Source organism: Cervus canadensis, chromosome 32, assembly GCF_019320065.1.
Source record: "Cervus canadensis isolate Bull #8, Minnesota chromosome 32, ASM1932006v1, whole genome shotgun sequence".
NCBI classification, from domain to species: Eukaryota; Metazoa; Chordata; class Mammalia; order Artiodactyla; family Cervidae; genus Cervus; species Cervus canadensis.
In genome coordinates this window covers 31,707,759-31,722,488 of record NC_057417.1, presented here as the reverse complement: position 1 = coordinate 31,722,488, position 14,730 = coordinate 31,707,759, and the positions used below count along the sequence as shown (strand labels likewise).

Here is a 14,730-nt window from a genome sequence, read left to right as displayed (position 1 = left end):
GGTTATTCACATTTGGAAATCATGAAGTCTTTTTCACATGGAATGGATGTTGAGATCTTGAAGTGATTATGAAGTTGCCAGCCTGTAGAGAATAAAAAATTAAGAAGCTTGTGTTTACATCGATTATTCTTACATGACTTGATTTTATAGCTAGGAAGCAACACATGTATTTTGGAGCTTTGTGTGTGTATTCGAGGCCATTCCCTGTAATTTCACACAGAATAAGAAATGTGGAGACTTCCCTGGTGGTCCAGTGGATAAGACTCTTGAGTTTCCACTGCAGGGGGCCCGTGTTTGATCCCTGGTCAGGGAACTAATTAAAATTTAATTAGAATTGAAAGACGGTCCTTGGAAGAAAAGCTATAACAAATCTAAACAGTTTATTAAAAATCAGAGACATTACTTTGCCGACAAAGGTGCATATAGTAAAAAAAAAAAAAAAGTGCATATAGTCAAAGCTATGGTTTTTCCAGTAGTCACATATGAATGTGAGAGTGGGCCCATAAGGAAGGCTGAATGCGGAAGAATTGATGCTTTTGAACTGTGGTGTTAGAGAAGACGCTTGAGAGTCCCTTGGGCAGCAAGGAGATCAAACCAGTCAATCCTGAAGGAAGTAAGTCCTGAATATTCATTGGAGGGACTGATGCTGAAGCTCTAATCTTTGGCCACCTGATGTGAAGAGCAGACTCCTTAGAAAAGACCCTGAATCTGGGAAAGATTGAAGGCGGGAGGAGAAGGGGACGACAGAGGCTGAGATGGTTGGATGGCATCACCGACTCAATGGACATGAGTTTGAGCAAGCTCCGGGAGGTGGTGGTGGACAGGGCGGCCTGGCGTGCTGTGGTCCACGGGGTCGCCAAGAGTTGGATACAAACAACAACAGCAGGGACCTAAGATCCCACAAGTGGCTCGGTATGGCCAAAAAAAAAGTGTGTTTTAAGATTCACTTTGCACTTCCCTGTAGATAATTTTAAAATTATTCTTAAGCTTTCCAAGGAGAAGAAGTAGAAGGAAGGGATCTCCTAAACCATCCATATGAACTCAGAGCTGGAACTGGCTCTCCAGCACCAGCCAGTGCTGGAAGCTTGGAAACAGCCCAGCCAACTCATCCTCCATACGTTCAATGTAGCCATTTGAAGCTAGAGGCCTCAGTAAGATGTCAGGATGGTTGCTTCTGCTTCCAGAATGTTACCTCTTTTTTTTTTTTTCCCCCAATTTTATGGAAACTTGGATGCACTGGACCAGTTTAAACAAAGCATCTGTTCACGTTTCATTTGTACTTCACATTCTGCAAACTTCACAGAGCTGTGTATCTACATGACTGAAATGTGATTAGAAAACTTGTTTGCCAAGGGCCTGACTGCTTCCTAAAGGTCGTCTTCATAGGGTTAGTTTCCTTTTTCCTGAAATGAACATGTGCCATTGAGTGGAAGGCATCTCGGAGGACTGGTGGCTTCTGGTAAACAGCAGTTGTTGAGGGAGCAGGCGTGGCGGTTCTGCTTTGCCTGCGTTTTGAGTGGCTTCCTTACAGTTCATTTTTTAGATTGCTTGGGTGTGTAACACAAGGGATTTTTACAGGGAGCTGTGCCTTGCCACAGTGTCAGTATAATTCTGCAGTTAACTTGAATGTGTTTAGTTGTTTTTTTTTTCAGGAAGTGGACTTAACTTGTTTTTCTGTCCCCATTTACCTACAGAGCATTGTTTCTATCAGAAACAGGTAATTTGCTTCAGAATTGGAAGTAGGCTCTGTTTTCCTTCCTTTAATGCTGGTCTTGTGTGTTTAAGATTACAAGCACTTGCCACTGCTGTTTGTCCAAGGTGATTTGGAGAAAGCATCCAGTCTCTGTGCTCCTTATTTTTTTTTTCCCAAGAGTGACTTTTTTTTGAAGTCTTTATTGATTTGTTACAGTATTGCTCCTGGATTTTTTTTTTTTTTAAATGTTTTTGTTTTTCGGCCAGGAGGCTTGTGGGATCTTAATGCCCTAACCAGGGATCAAACCCACACCCCCTGCATTGGAAGGCAAGGTCTTAACCACTGGACCACCAGGGGAGTCCCTCTGTGCTCCTTTGCCTTAAATTGCTGTATTAGTCATTCTCCAGAGAAACAATAGAATCTACAGGTACAGATACGAGGAGATTTATCACAGGAATTGGCTCATGGGATCATGGAAGCCGAGAAGCCCCGCTGTCTGCCACCTGCGGACAAGAGACTCGGGGAAGCCAGACATCATCCAATCCAAGTCCCAAGGTCTGAGAACCAAGGGCGTTCCTGTCCACAGGCAGCAGAGCAAAATCGCCCTTTCTCATTTTTGTTATAGTAACTTCTAGTGTTTTGGATGATGGCCACCTGCATTGATGAGGGTGATTTTTTTTTTTCATATTAAGAGTCCTGAGTTTTATTTAGCATCTTATCGGAGGCTCTAATAAGAGTAAAAGAAAATGAAGATAAATTTCACCTTTAATTTTGAGTCTTGCGATAGCGAAAGCACATAGACTGTAACAACCTTGGGAATATGAAACGCCTCATCAGTCAGTCGTCTCTCAGTCGTGTCCAACTCTTTGCGACCCCGTGGACTGCAGCATTCCAGGCTTCCCTGTCCATCACCAACTCCCAGAGCTTACTCAAACTCATGTCCGTTGAGTTGCTGATGCCATCCAATCATCTCATTCTCTTTCATCCCCTTCTCCTCCCAAATTCAATCTTTCCCAGCATCAGGGTCTTTTCCAATGAGTCAGTTCTTCACATCAGGTGGTCAAAGTATTGGAGTTTCAGCTTCAGCATCAGTCCCTCCAATTAATACTCAGGACTGATTTCCTTTAGGATTGACTGGTTGGATCTCGTTGCAGTCCAAGAGACTCTCAAGAGTCTTCTCCAACACCATGGTTCAAAAGCATCAATTCTTCGGGGCTCAGCTTTCTTTATAGTCCAACTCTCACATCTGTACATGACAACTGGAAAAATCATAGTTTTGACTAGACAGACCTTTGTTGGCAAATGCCTTAGAGTACACAAGAAAACACTATAAGGACTTCTTGTCCAAAGGAGGTAATCTGAATATCTGCAAAGTTTTTCTAATCTGAAGACTCCAACATCCGTTGTTCTGTTTTTCCCAGTTTTAACCTGGAACTCCAGACAAAACAAACAATACAAAAAGCTTTTCTAGGCAAAGGGGTCTCTCCTGCTGCCCTTGCTGTGTAGTCACTAAGTCAGTCGTGTCCAACTCTTTTGCAACCCCGTGGACTGTAGCCCGCCAGGTTCCTCTGTCCACGGGATTTCCCAGGCAAGAATACTGGAGCGGGTTGCCATTCCCTTCTCCCTGAGGAGGGTGATCTTGACTCAACCTGCAGATTCAATTGCTAATAATCTCTTCTGGAAATACGCTCCCACACCTAGAATGCATGTTTTACCGGCTATCTGGGCATCACTTTACCCAGTCAAAGTGATGCGAAATTAACCATCACAGTTGCATCGCTGCCTGTTTTCAACTGAGTTCTCAGATGCATCACAGAGTCTAGCTCTGGGTTCCCTGGTGGTCCAGAGGCTGCGACTCCGAATTCCCAATGCAGGGGCCCCGGGTTCGATCCCTGGTCAGGGAACTACATTCCCCATACTGCAACTAAGACCCGTTGCAAGCAAATATATAAATAAATATATTTAAAGTCTAGTTCTTTGTAGAACGGCTAAGGGGATATCGCTAGGACATGGCGCTGTTTCTTGTCAGTCCCATCAGCCTTCTATGACCTGATAAGGACTCGTGCCTGTTCCGAAAAACCTCCTTTATGAGGGTGATCTGAGCAAAGAGGGGAGCTGGCTGAGTTTCCATGCAGCTACTTTGTTCTCTATGGGGCAAGTCCAAACATACATATGTCTGAATTCACTCAGAACTTCAGGTTGCAGCGGTAAGGGAAACACTCATTTTCCAGCCCCGTGGTGCCTTGGGGAGAGAAGACTGAGGCAGATTCTGGTCCCTGCGTCCAGGTGAGTGGCAGGCAGGGTTCATCATTCAGTTACTGGTCACATTTCCTATTCCACTGTGTAAGATCGAGATTTTTATTATATTAAAAAAAATTATTACTTTAAAATCTCTGTTTTACTTATTTGGCTGCATTGGGGGCAGCACGCAGGCTTAGTTGCTCCAGGGCATGTGGGGTCTTAGTTCCCTGACCAGGGATCTAACCCACATTCCTGGCATGGAAGGTGGATTTTTAACCACTGGACCACCAGGGAATTCCCTCAAGTAACTATCAAGTGGCCTTTTTCACTCTGGGCAAATTCCAACAGAACATTCTGTCTCCCTCTGAACAACTGAAATCAGCCCCAGGGGGTGGGGCACCGCTCCCCAGACTCTCTGTTTTTAGTAATCTTAGTAATTCAGGGTAATTTCAGTGTAGCTGCTGGCTAATTCAAAGGGAATGAATGAGCGGGGTGGAAAGCCAGCCCGCAGTGGGCCTGTGAGGTCCATTGTTGCCACAAGAGGGAGCCACGTGTTCACTTGGGGAGTGTTGTTTCAGGGAAGGTCTTGTTTTTTTCTTGTTTTTTTTTCCTTCTTCCCAGTTATTTTGTTTATCCAAATTCTTACGCAAAAATGAACGTGAAAACACAGGCATAGGTTCAGTTCATTGTGGTTTGTTAAGCTCAGTGACGGTGATAAGACTGAAACTAAGTCAACACCCACAGCTGGTGCTCTGAAACCAGAAGGTCCACGTGTTAGAAAATGAATTTTGGTGGTTTTGTTTTTCTTTGGGAGAGCGACTTTCAGTATGAAACCACATTTTCACCCCGTATCAACAAGAATGGTGGTTTTGTCAGCGTGTTCTCTTCTGCCCAGAGCAGCTGAGCCCTGACAGGTCCCTTTAGAAGGGTCAAGGTCTAGCTTGGACCCACAGTCCTGAGCCCTGTCCACGTGTGAGAGCTTCTTGGAGACCCTTGAAGGGAAGCTTGCCTCCCCATACGAGTCATTTCTTCACTACAGAAATCACAGCTTTAGATTTCTTTGGCGGCTCATCGTGAAATCCTTTTAAAACGTCAGAATCTGTTAAAATATTGGGAGCTGCTATTATTCTATAATGTCAATGAATGATTGCTCCTTCTGGTGCATTTTGGTAAAAGACCTACTGGAATTTTTTAACATGATAAATTGTGATAATAGATATATATAAATAGCGTACCAGTGATTTAATTCTTGGAAACGTTCTGAGTACCACTTAGGACTTATTAAAATAAAAGCAGTTTGTTTGAATAAACTCCAGGCTTCCTCTTTGTGAGATATTTCCGTTCGGGTCTCTTGGGGAAAAATTGCTCGGATATTGTTCCCTCTCTCCTGCCCGATTCAGACACGTAATATTCAAAGCTCCTCAGAGATTTTGCAAGATTCCAAAATCTGGCCTGAATTTCTTGCAAAACTCATGTCTTTATGGTATGAAGCTCATGTATTTATGCACATGGTTCGTCCCCATGTTTACAGTTCTCTTAAGGTGTTTTAGAATGAGGATGTTTTATTAAAAGAGAAACTAACAATAATGTTCAAACTCCTGAGAACATCCTTTTGTGGACCTCCCAGCTCTGCAGCATGAAGGGGCAGCTGGCCAAAACAGTCACTCAGTCTTCAGAACGATGGTTCTCATTTCAGTACCAAGGACGTGGAGGCCAGACGGCCTAGCTAGTGACTGGCAGACACATGATTTAAACAGTTACCGACTTCCCTGGTGGTCCAGTGGTTAAGAACCTGCCTGCCAATGCAGGGGACATAGGTTCGATTTCTCCTCTGGGAAGATCCCACAGCTACAAGGCACATGAGCGCCAAGATTAAAGGAAAAAAAAAAAAAGATCTTGAATGAATATAAGGTATGGACATTATATCCAATAGGGTAGAAGCTACTACAAGTGATTACTTAAGATTTTTCTCAAATGTATTTAATTTTTTAAATTATGAAAGTATGATAGTACATTTACAGGAGACCTGGAAACTACAGAACAAGATTACATATAGTTCCACTGTATATTACAATTAATTCTTAAGTAGACAAATTAAGATTTTCAGTTGAAATTTTAATAGCAAACTCTCAAAAAATAATAGAATGAATATATAGAAAAGTATATTCTATACAGATGGCTAACAAACACATGAAAAGATACTCAACATCGCTCATTATTAGAGAAATGCAAATCAAAACTACAATGAGATACCACCTCACACCGGTCAGAATGGCCATTATCAAAAAGTCTACAAACAATAAATGCTGGAGAGGGTGTGGAGAAAAGGGAACGCTCTTGCAATGTTGGTGGGAATGTAAATTGATACAGCCACTATGGAAGACAGTATGGAGATTCCTTAAAAAACTTGGAATAAAACCACCATATGATCCGGCAATCCCACTCCTAGGCATGTACCCTGAGGAAACCAAAGTTGAAATAGACACGTGTATCCCATTGTTCACTGCAACACTATTTACAATAGCTAGAACATGGAAGCAGCCTAGATGTCCATCGAGAGATGAATGGATAAAGAAGCTGTGGTACATACACACAGTGGAATATTACTCTGCCATTAAAAGGAACACCTTCGAGTCAGCTCTAAGGTGGTGGATGAACCTGGAACCTATTACACAGAGTGAAGTAAGTCAGAAAGAGAAAGAAAAATACTGTATTCTAACGCACATATATGGAATCTAGAAAAATGGTACTGAAGAGCTTATTTACAGGGCAGCAATGGAGAAATAGAGAACAGACTTGTGGACATGGGGAGAGGGGAGGAGAGGGTGAGATGTAGGGAAGAGTGACATGGAAACTTACATCACCATCTGTAAAATAGCCAGCAGGAACTTGCTGCGTGGCTGAGGAAGTCAAACAGGGGCCCTGTACCAACCTAGGGGCGGGGAGGGGGACGGGAGGGCGGTTCGGAAGGGAGGGGACATGTGTGTACCTGTGGCTGATTCATGGTGAGGTTTGACAGAAAACACCAACATTCTGAAAAGCAATTATCCTTCAGTAAAAAATTAATTAAAATAAAAAGTGGAAAGGGCACAGCAGACCTGAAAAGCATCATGAACCAATTCAACATAATGAAGATTTATACAATTTTCACACAGCAGTGGGATACAAATGCTACTCAGCTCCCCATAGACTTTAAACTCGGGGACACTGGAACATATCCAAGGACATAAAACAAGGTGCAAACATTTCATAATCGAAAGGTATTGAAATCATGCAGACTGTGTTCTCTCATCACTATGGAATTATGATAGAAATTAATATCACAATATATTTGGAAATAATGCACATATTTTCAAGTGCAATGTGACGTTTACCAAGAGAGATCTTTGACTTAGCCATTGAAAGCCTCAAAGTTGCAAGACTGAAAAAACACAGAGGGTGATTGCAGAGAAGAAGGCATTTAAATGAGAAATTAATATCAAAGTGAGAAATTAATATCAAAGATACTTTAAAACCCCATGTATTTGGAAATTAAATGTCCACTTTTAAATGATGGGCGTATCTAAGAAGGCATAACAAGGAAAATTAGGAAATATTCTTAAATTTTAACTGAAATATATAAAATCTAAAATTCAGTTCTCACTCATGATAGCCACCTTTCAAGGGCTTGACGGCTAGAGGGACTCATGGCCACTGCTTCGGGCAGTGCAGAGAAAGACCATTTCCACCGTCACAGAAAGTTCTGCTGGACAGTCTGTTACAGACAGACATGTGACAATTCTGCTTCTTCAAGATCTTTACTATGATATGGTGTGTGATTTTTTTTTTTTTTTTACTTTTAACATCCATCTATGTAAGACAAAAACCCCATTCTCCTGAAGTGGGGGAAAAAAGATCACGAGTTTGCACATGGTTTCCTGTAAGTGTTTGCTCTACAGAAGGGGATTGTCTTAGGCTTTGCCTTTTAATCTTATTCACGAGTGTATCAGTCAGGGTTCTCCAAAGAAAACAGAACCAGTAGGCTATTCATGGATACAGAAGAGATTTATTATGGGAATTGGCTCACGCGATTATGGAGGCTGAGGAACTTCCCTGGTGGTCCAGTGGCTAAGACACTGCACTCCCAATGCAGGGGTCCCTGGTTCGATCCCTGATCAGGGAACTAGATCCCACATGCTGTAACTAAAAGACCCTACATGCTGCAACTGAAATCGAAGAGGCTGTGTGCCTCAACTAAGACCTGGGACAGCCAATAAATCAATTTAAAAATACCCGCCCCCGCCAGAAAAATGATGGAGGCTGAGATGTGTTATGATATTCCATCCATAAAGCTTCAATACTTTGGCCACCTGATATGAAGAGCTGACTCATTGGGAAAGACCCTGATGCTGGGAAAGATTGAAGGCAGGAGGAGAAGGGGATGACAGAGGATGAGATGGTTGGATGGCATCACCGACTCGGACATGAGTTTGAGCAAGCTCCCGGAGTTAGTGATGGAGAGGGAGGCCTGGTGTGCTGCTGTCCATAAGGTCCCAACGAATCAGACACAACTTAGCGACTGAATACCAACAACGTGCCATCCATGAGCTGGAGAACTGGGACAGTGGGTGGCTTAACACTCTTGGACCAGAAGTTGAAGCTCTGATGTCGAAGGGCAGGACACGATGGATGTTTCAGCTCAAGAAGGGGACAGAAGAGCCTTCCTCTGTCCTTTTCTTTTCCTGTCCGGACCCTCAGTGGATTGGGTGATGCCAGCCCAGTTTCAGCCCATCTTTACTCAGTCTACTGATTCAAATGCTAATCCCTTCCAGAAACACCCTCAGAGATACACCCAGAATTCATGTCTCACCGGCTCGCTGGGCAGGCATCCCTGGGCCCAGTCAAGCTGACCCACAGTTGACCTTCACAACAAGACTGTCCTCATTCTCTCTGAATGAAGCACATGGAAGTTGGACAAGCACCATGCCTGTAAGGCCTTCCGGGACAGAGACTGGCATTACCTCTTTGTCTTTATTTTCTATGATTTTGAATATTTTATTTTTTAATTTTAAAAGCAAATTTATTTTTTAATTGAAGGAAAATTGCTTTACAATATTCGGTTGGTTTTTGCCATACAACAGCACGAATTGACCATGATTATACTTATATCCCCTCCCCCTTGAACCTCCTTCCCCTCCCCCACACCACCCCTCTAGGTCATCACGGAGCTCCAGGCCTGGCTCCCTGTGTTGTTGTGTTTTTTTTTTAATTGTTTTTTTTTTTTTTTAATAATTTTTGTTTCCAAATTGAAGTAGAGTTCATTTCCAGTGTTGTGTTGGTTTCCGGTGTATAGCATTGATTAAGTTATATATATATATATATATTTATGTGTTACTGTATCAGGTGGCTTCCCAGGTGGCTTGGTGGATAAAGAATCTGCTTGCAATGAAGGGGATGCAGGCAGATGTGGGTTTGCTCAGATGGCATTTCCCAGATGGCGCTAGTGGTAAAGAACTATCTGCCAGTGCAGGAGATGTAAGAGACTTGGGTTCGATCCCTGGGTCGGGAAGAACCCCTGGAGGAGGGCATGGAACCCACTTCAGTATTCTTGCTTGGAAAATCCCATGGACAGAGGAACCTGGTGGGCAATAGTGCAGAGGGTCGCAAGGATTCAGATATGACTGAAGTGACTAAGCTATCTCTCTCTCTATATATATATATCTATTATATTTATCTCTCTATATATAATATATATTCTTTTTCATATTCTTTTCTATTATTATTTATTACAGGATATTGAATACAGGTCCCTGTGCTATACGATAGGATCTTGTTATGTATCTATGTTGTATACAATAGTTTTCATCTGTGAATCCCAGGCTTCTACTATATCCCTTCCTGCCTTTCCCCTTTGGTAACGGTGCATTTGTTTTCTATGTCTATGAGTCTATTTCTATCTTGTAAATAAATTCATTTGTATCATTTTTTTTTTATTTTCCACATGTAAGCCATGAATCATGATATTTGTCTTTCTCTGACTTCACCTAGTGTAATAATCTCTAGGTCCATCCGTGTTGCTTCAAATGGCATTATTTCCTTCTTTCTCATGGCTGAATAATATTCCATTGTGTATATACCACACCTTCTTGATCCATTCATCTGGTTAGGCAGCTTGCATGTCTTGGTTATTGTCAATAGTGCTTCTGTGAACATTGGGGTGCATGAATCTTTTCAAATCAGAGTAAAACTGTATTTTAGAATGAAGGGCCTACCCCCCGAGCTTTCTGTGCTGAATTCTAAGTGTTTTATTGTCCAGTGGCCATGGGTCTTGAAGTCTCTTTCAATCTTGCACCTCTGGAAACATGTCATCTTCTAGTAGGCTGTCACCCAGCCTGGGTCTGTAGGAGAGGGGCGCGTGCTACAGGGCAGGCTCCTGTTGAAAGCGTGACCTCGGTGCTCGAGTTCACTGGATCTAGACGATTCCTGGGAACATCCTGCACCGACCCCCTGCAGAGCCACGTGGGGCCTCGGAATGTGAGAGAGGACAGCGTGAGGCATGGAGGCGGGTCTCGGAAGCCGTTGCCCCCTAGACCTTGGGCTCCTTCCAGCTCCAGGCTGGACTCGGCCTCCCCCTCATCACCTCTAAAAATAGGATTTGGAAGTCCTCCCCCGTGTGACATAATGCATCTCTCGATCATAGGCAGGAAGTGAATGCTTCCCTGCCAGGCCCGCCGGGTCCCCGGGAGGTGGGCTGGGAGGGATATTCCTCTTCTGTTTCACCATTGAATGTTTTGGGGCACTTACTCTAAGCCTGCTTTCTTCAGTCCTAAAACACGACGTCTCTTCCAAATTACACAGCAAAATAGATGGCCTGGATCCGGGTGATCCTGAATGTTTAGATGTCATGAACAAATGTGGTCAAGTATGAGTCATCACGCCCTCCATCTGCCTGAACTCTGTCCTGGGCTTGGTGGGACTCATAAAAGCGGTGAGGGCATCTCGGAACGCGCTCAGAGCCTCCAGCGATTAGCGCAGACGGCAGAGTTTGGCTCCTTGACCCGATGGGTGATGGAGAACTTGGTGCAACAGACCGGAGCGGGCAGGCCAAGGCTCGAGCTGTGTGATAAAGGGATATTGGTTTTCCGGGATTGGCAGTAAGAAACCAAGGTCTTCAGCGCCTCACAGCTGCACCTCAGGTTCTAAGGATGAGCAAGACAGGAGTTGTTCTGTCCATCCCTGGGTTGGGGAGAAAAGTGACTCTCAGACCAGATTGCCTGTGAGTGCTGAGGAATCTCCCTGGGGCTGGGGGGCATCCCGAAAGTGGCTCTCAGACCCCTGCTCACTCCCCGGCCAGTGCCCTGGATGGGGACCGGCGCTTCTAACACAGGAGCCTCCGCTCAGCCCAGCTAACTGGTTCACGGAGGCGTGCTGAGCCCCTGCGGGAAGCTGGCCAGGCCTGTGCCAGGAGCTGCAGTTTGCAACAGACGACTTGTTTGAAATGCCATTTCTGGGCTGATGGAGCAGGATGTCGCCTCCCTGTCCTGGGCAGAGACTGGAGCACCCCTAAGCCCCTGTCCTTCCAACCCATGAGATCCAAAGTTCCCCAGTCTCGGATGAATCCAGCCCTCTGATGCCTCTGCGCTATGAAAGCAGAGAGGCTGACAGCCTGTCCCGCTCGTGCCCTGGCCTGCACCCCTCTCTCCCAGCAGCCCCCGAGCTCACTGCGTCATCCAAGGGCCAGTTCCCGCCACCGCCCCGAACACCAGCAGCAGCCTTGCCCTCCCTCCCTCAGCTATTTGCCCAAGAAAGACCCTTCTTGTGTGTGCCCGCTGTTGATTCAGTGGTGCCCAACTCTTTGTGACCCCATGGACCATAGCCCGCCAGGCTGCTCTGTCCATGGGATTCTCCAGGCGAAAATACTGGAGTGGGTGGCCATGCCCTCCTCCAGGGGACCTTCCCAATCCAGGGGTGGAACCTGCGTCTCTTATGTGTCCTGTATCGGCAGGCAGGTTCTTTACCACTAGTGCCACCTGGGAAACCCAAGACCGTTATCGCCGCCACTCAGTTGTTTAAAACAAACTGTGAAAACAAACAGGGAACAAGAGATGAGAGTCAGGTTTTGCTCTGCTGCTTGAAGTAATTTGTTAAAAGTCCTAATGGAAGCAAAACCCCACTTAAGATGACAAATGGGGGGAAGCCACAGTAATTGGATTTGCTATTAAGTGGGTGTATTGCTACCAAATTGGACAGAAAATTACTGGGAGCTCTTGGAGTGAGGATGATAGTGTCTCTGACGGTGGGGATGGGGCCTCATCAGCCCTCGCTCTCTCTCGTCTTCCCAGTGGGCTGCAGCCTCCGTGTTTTCCCTGAAGTTCCCGGGTCCCCACAGACCATCTGGCCCTCGGGGGCACCCAGACCGCCAGGTGGTTGCAGCCTGGCACTTTTTTTTTTTCCTACTTCTGACTCTGATTGCTCGAGATTCCCCATTGGATCCCCATCAGATCAGACAGTTGCCCCACTCCCCAGTCACCACCCCCCCAAACAGGAGTGCTTTGTTGTGTTGAAGATGTTGCTGTGTTTACTGTGGGGGGAAAGGAGAATGCAAGCTGGCGAGGAAGAGAAAACGGGGGTGGGGTGAGGGGAGTGGGGAGTTATTGTTTAATGCAGGTGGAGTTTCAGTTAGGGTCGATGACTGAGTTCTGCAGATGACCATGTGGATGGTTGTGCAACAAGGTGAATGGACTTAAAACCCCTGAACTGGACGCTTACAGGTGGTAAACGTCATGTTACCTATTTTACCACAATAAAAGCTTAAAAAAAAATCTGTTTTGAATGGAGAAATAGCAGTTTCTGGGATCTTGAGCGATGTAGCTCAATCAGGTGGTGCGTGGCTCCAGGCGTCCATTCTTACCTGGAGTCCTCTCTGCCTGTCTCGACTGCTCTCCCAGCCTCCGTCTCTATTTCTCTCTTTGTCTCTATCTGTCCCTGTCTGTCTCTTACTTTTTTATTCCAGTTGCCTCCAAACCCTCCCCACCCTGCGGTTCCCTAGCCACGGACCTTAACCATCTGTTACAGACGGAACTGTGTGTCCCCCAAATTCATGTGTTGAAGCCCAACCCCCAGGGTGGCATTTGGAGGTGGTTCCTTTGGGAGGTAATTAGGTTTAGATGAGGTCATGAAGGTACAACCCCCACAATAGGATTAGTGTCTTTATAAGAGGAGGAAGAGGGACTCCCCTGATGGTCCTGTGGCTAAGATACCATGTCCCCAGTGCAGGGACCCGAGTGTGATCCCTGGTCAGGGAACTAGATCCCACATGCCACAAGTAAAGATCCCACATCCCTCGTGCCACAACTAAGGCTTGCACAGCCAAATAAAAAAGTTTTTTTAAAGGGGAAGGAACTGGAGTTCACCCCGTCCCCCACCTCTCTCTCTCTCTCTGACTTGGGAGGACACAGCAAGAAGGTGACCATCTGTAAGCTGGCCGTCTAAGAGCCGGGAAGAGGGCCCTCACCAAAAGACAAGTCTTCTTGACCTTAGACTTCCAGCCTCCATATCCGTGAGAAATAGATGTCCATTGTTTAAACCGCCCAGTCTCTGGTCTTCAGCCGTAGCAATCCGATATGAGGCGGACACCTATCACGTGTAGGTCTGCAGACCTGGGGCCCCCCCTTCTGAGCCCTCTGCCTCTCAGAGGAAAGAGTGCCCGCAAGGATTGTTCCCTGCTTCCTAGAGGGTGTGTCGCAAAAGGCCCCAAACTGTCACCCCCCACCTGGTCACTATAGAGACCCACCGGGAGGTTCCCCATTTTCCCCATCCCCCAACCCCCGGCAACCACTTCTACTTTCTATCTCTATGATTCTGACTTTTTTTTTAGATTCCACATATAAGTGATATCATGTTTGTCTTTGTCTTTCTCTGTCTGGCTTTTCACTTAACATCGTGCCCTCAAGGTCCATCTGTGTGTGCTCAATCACTCAACTGTATCCGACTCTCTTGTGACCCCACAGACTGTAGCTCACCAGGCGCCTCTGTCCATGGGATTTCCCAGGCAAGAATACCGGAGTGGGTTGCCATTTCCTTCTCCAGGGGAATTTTCCCGACCCAGGGATTGAACCCGTGTCTCCCGCCCTGGCCGACGGATTCTTTACCACTGAGCCCTGGGAAGCCCCAAGATCCATCCATGTTCCTTCCCTCTCTCAGCTGAATAACATCCCGTTCTTTATGCACCACATCTTCTGAAGCCATTCATCTGTGGATGGACACCTAGGCGGTTTCTCTATCTTGGCCATGGTGAATAATGCTGCTATGAACATGGTGGTGCCAATATCCTTTTTTAAATGTCCTTTGGCTCTATACCCAGAAGTGGGATTGCTGGATCGTTTGGCAGCTCTATTTTTAATTCTTGAGGAATCTCCAAGCTGTTTTTCCTAGCGGCTGCACCGATTTACATTTCCACTAACATCGCACAAAGGTTCCCTTTTCTCCACGTCCTCACCAGCGCTTGTTATCTCCCGCCTTTCTGATCATCACCGTCCTAACAGAGGTGTGGTGATAGCTCATTGTGGTTTTGATTTGCATTTCCCTGATGCCGAGTGATGCCGAGCTTCTTTATGTATTTGGGGGTCATTTGCATGTCTTCCTTGGAAAAATGTATATTCAGTTCTCATGCACAGTATTAAAATCAGATTTTCTTTTTTTCCACTCTGTTGAGTTGTGAGAGTCCTTTGTATCTTTTGGATGTTAAGCCCTTACCAAGTGGCTGATTGCAAGTATTTCTTCCATTTTGGAGGTTGCTTTTTCATTTCATTTCCCTG

At 45.4% G+C, this 14,730-nt stretch overlaps 1 non-coding gene across 1 annotated transcript; it reads left to right on the top strand.

Moving 5' to 3' along the window:
• The first annotated feature begins 8,023 nt into the window (after positions 1 to 8,023).
• Positions 8,024 to 8,096, top strand: TRNAG-CCC. Its single transcript has one exon. It is a non-coding gene; the product is annotated as a tRNA-Gly (tRNA).
• The last annotated feature ends 6,634 nt before the right edge of the window (positions 8,097 to 14,730 follow it).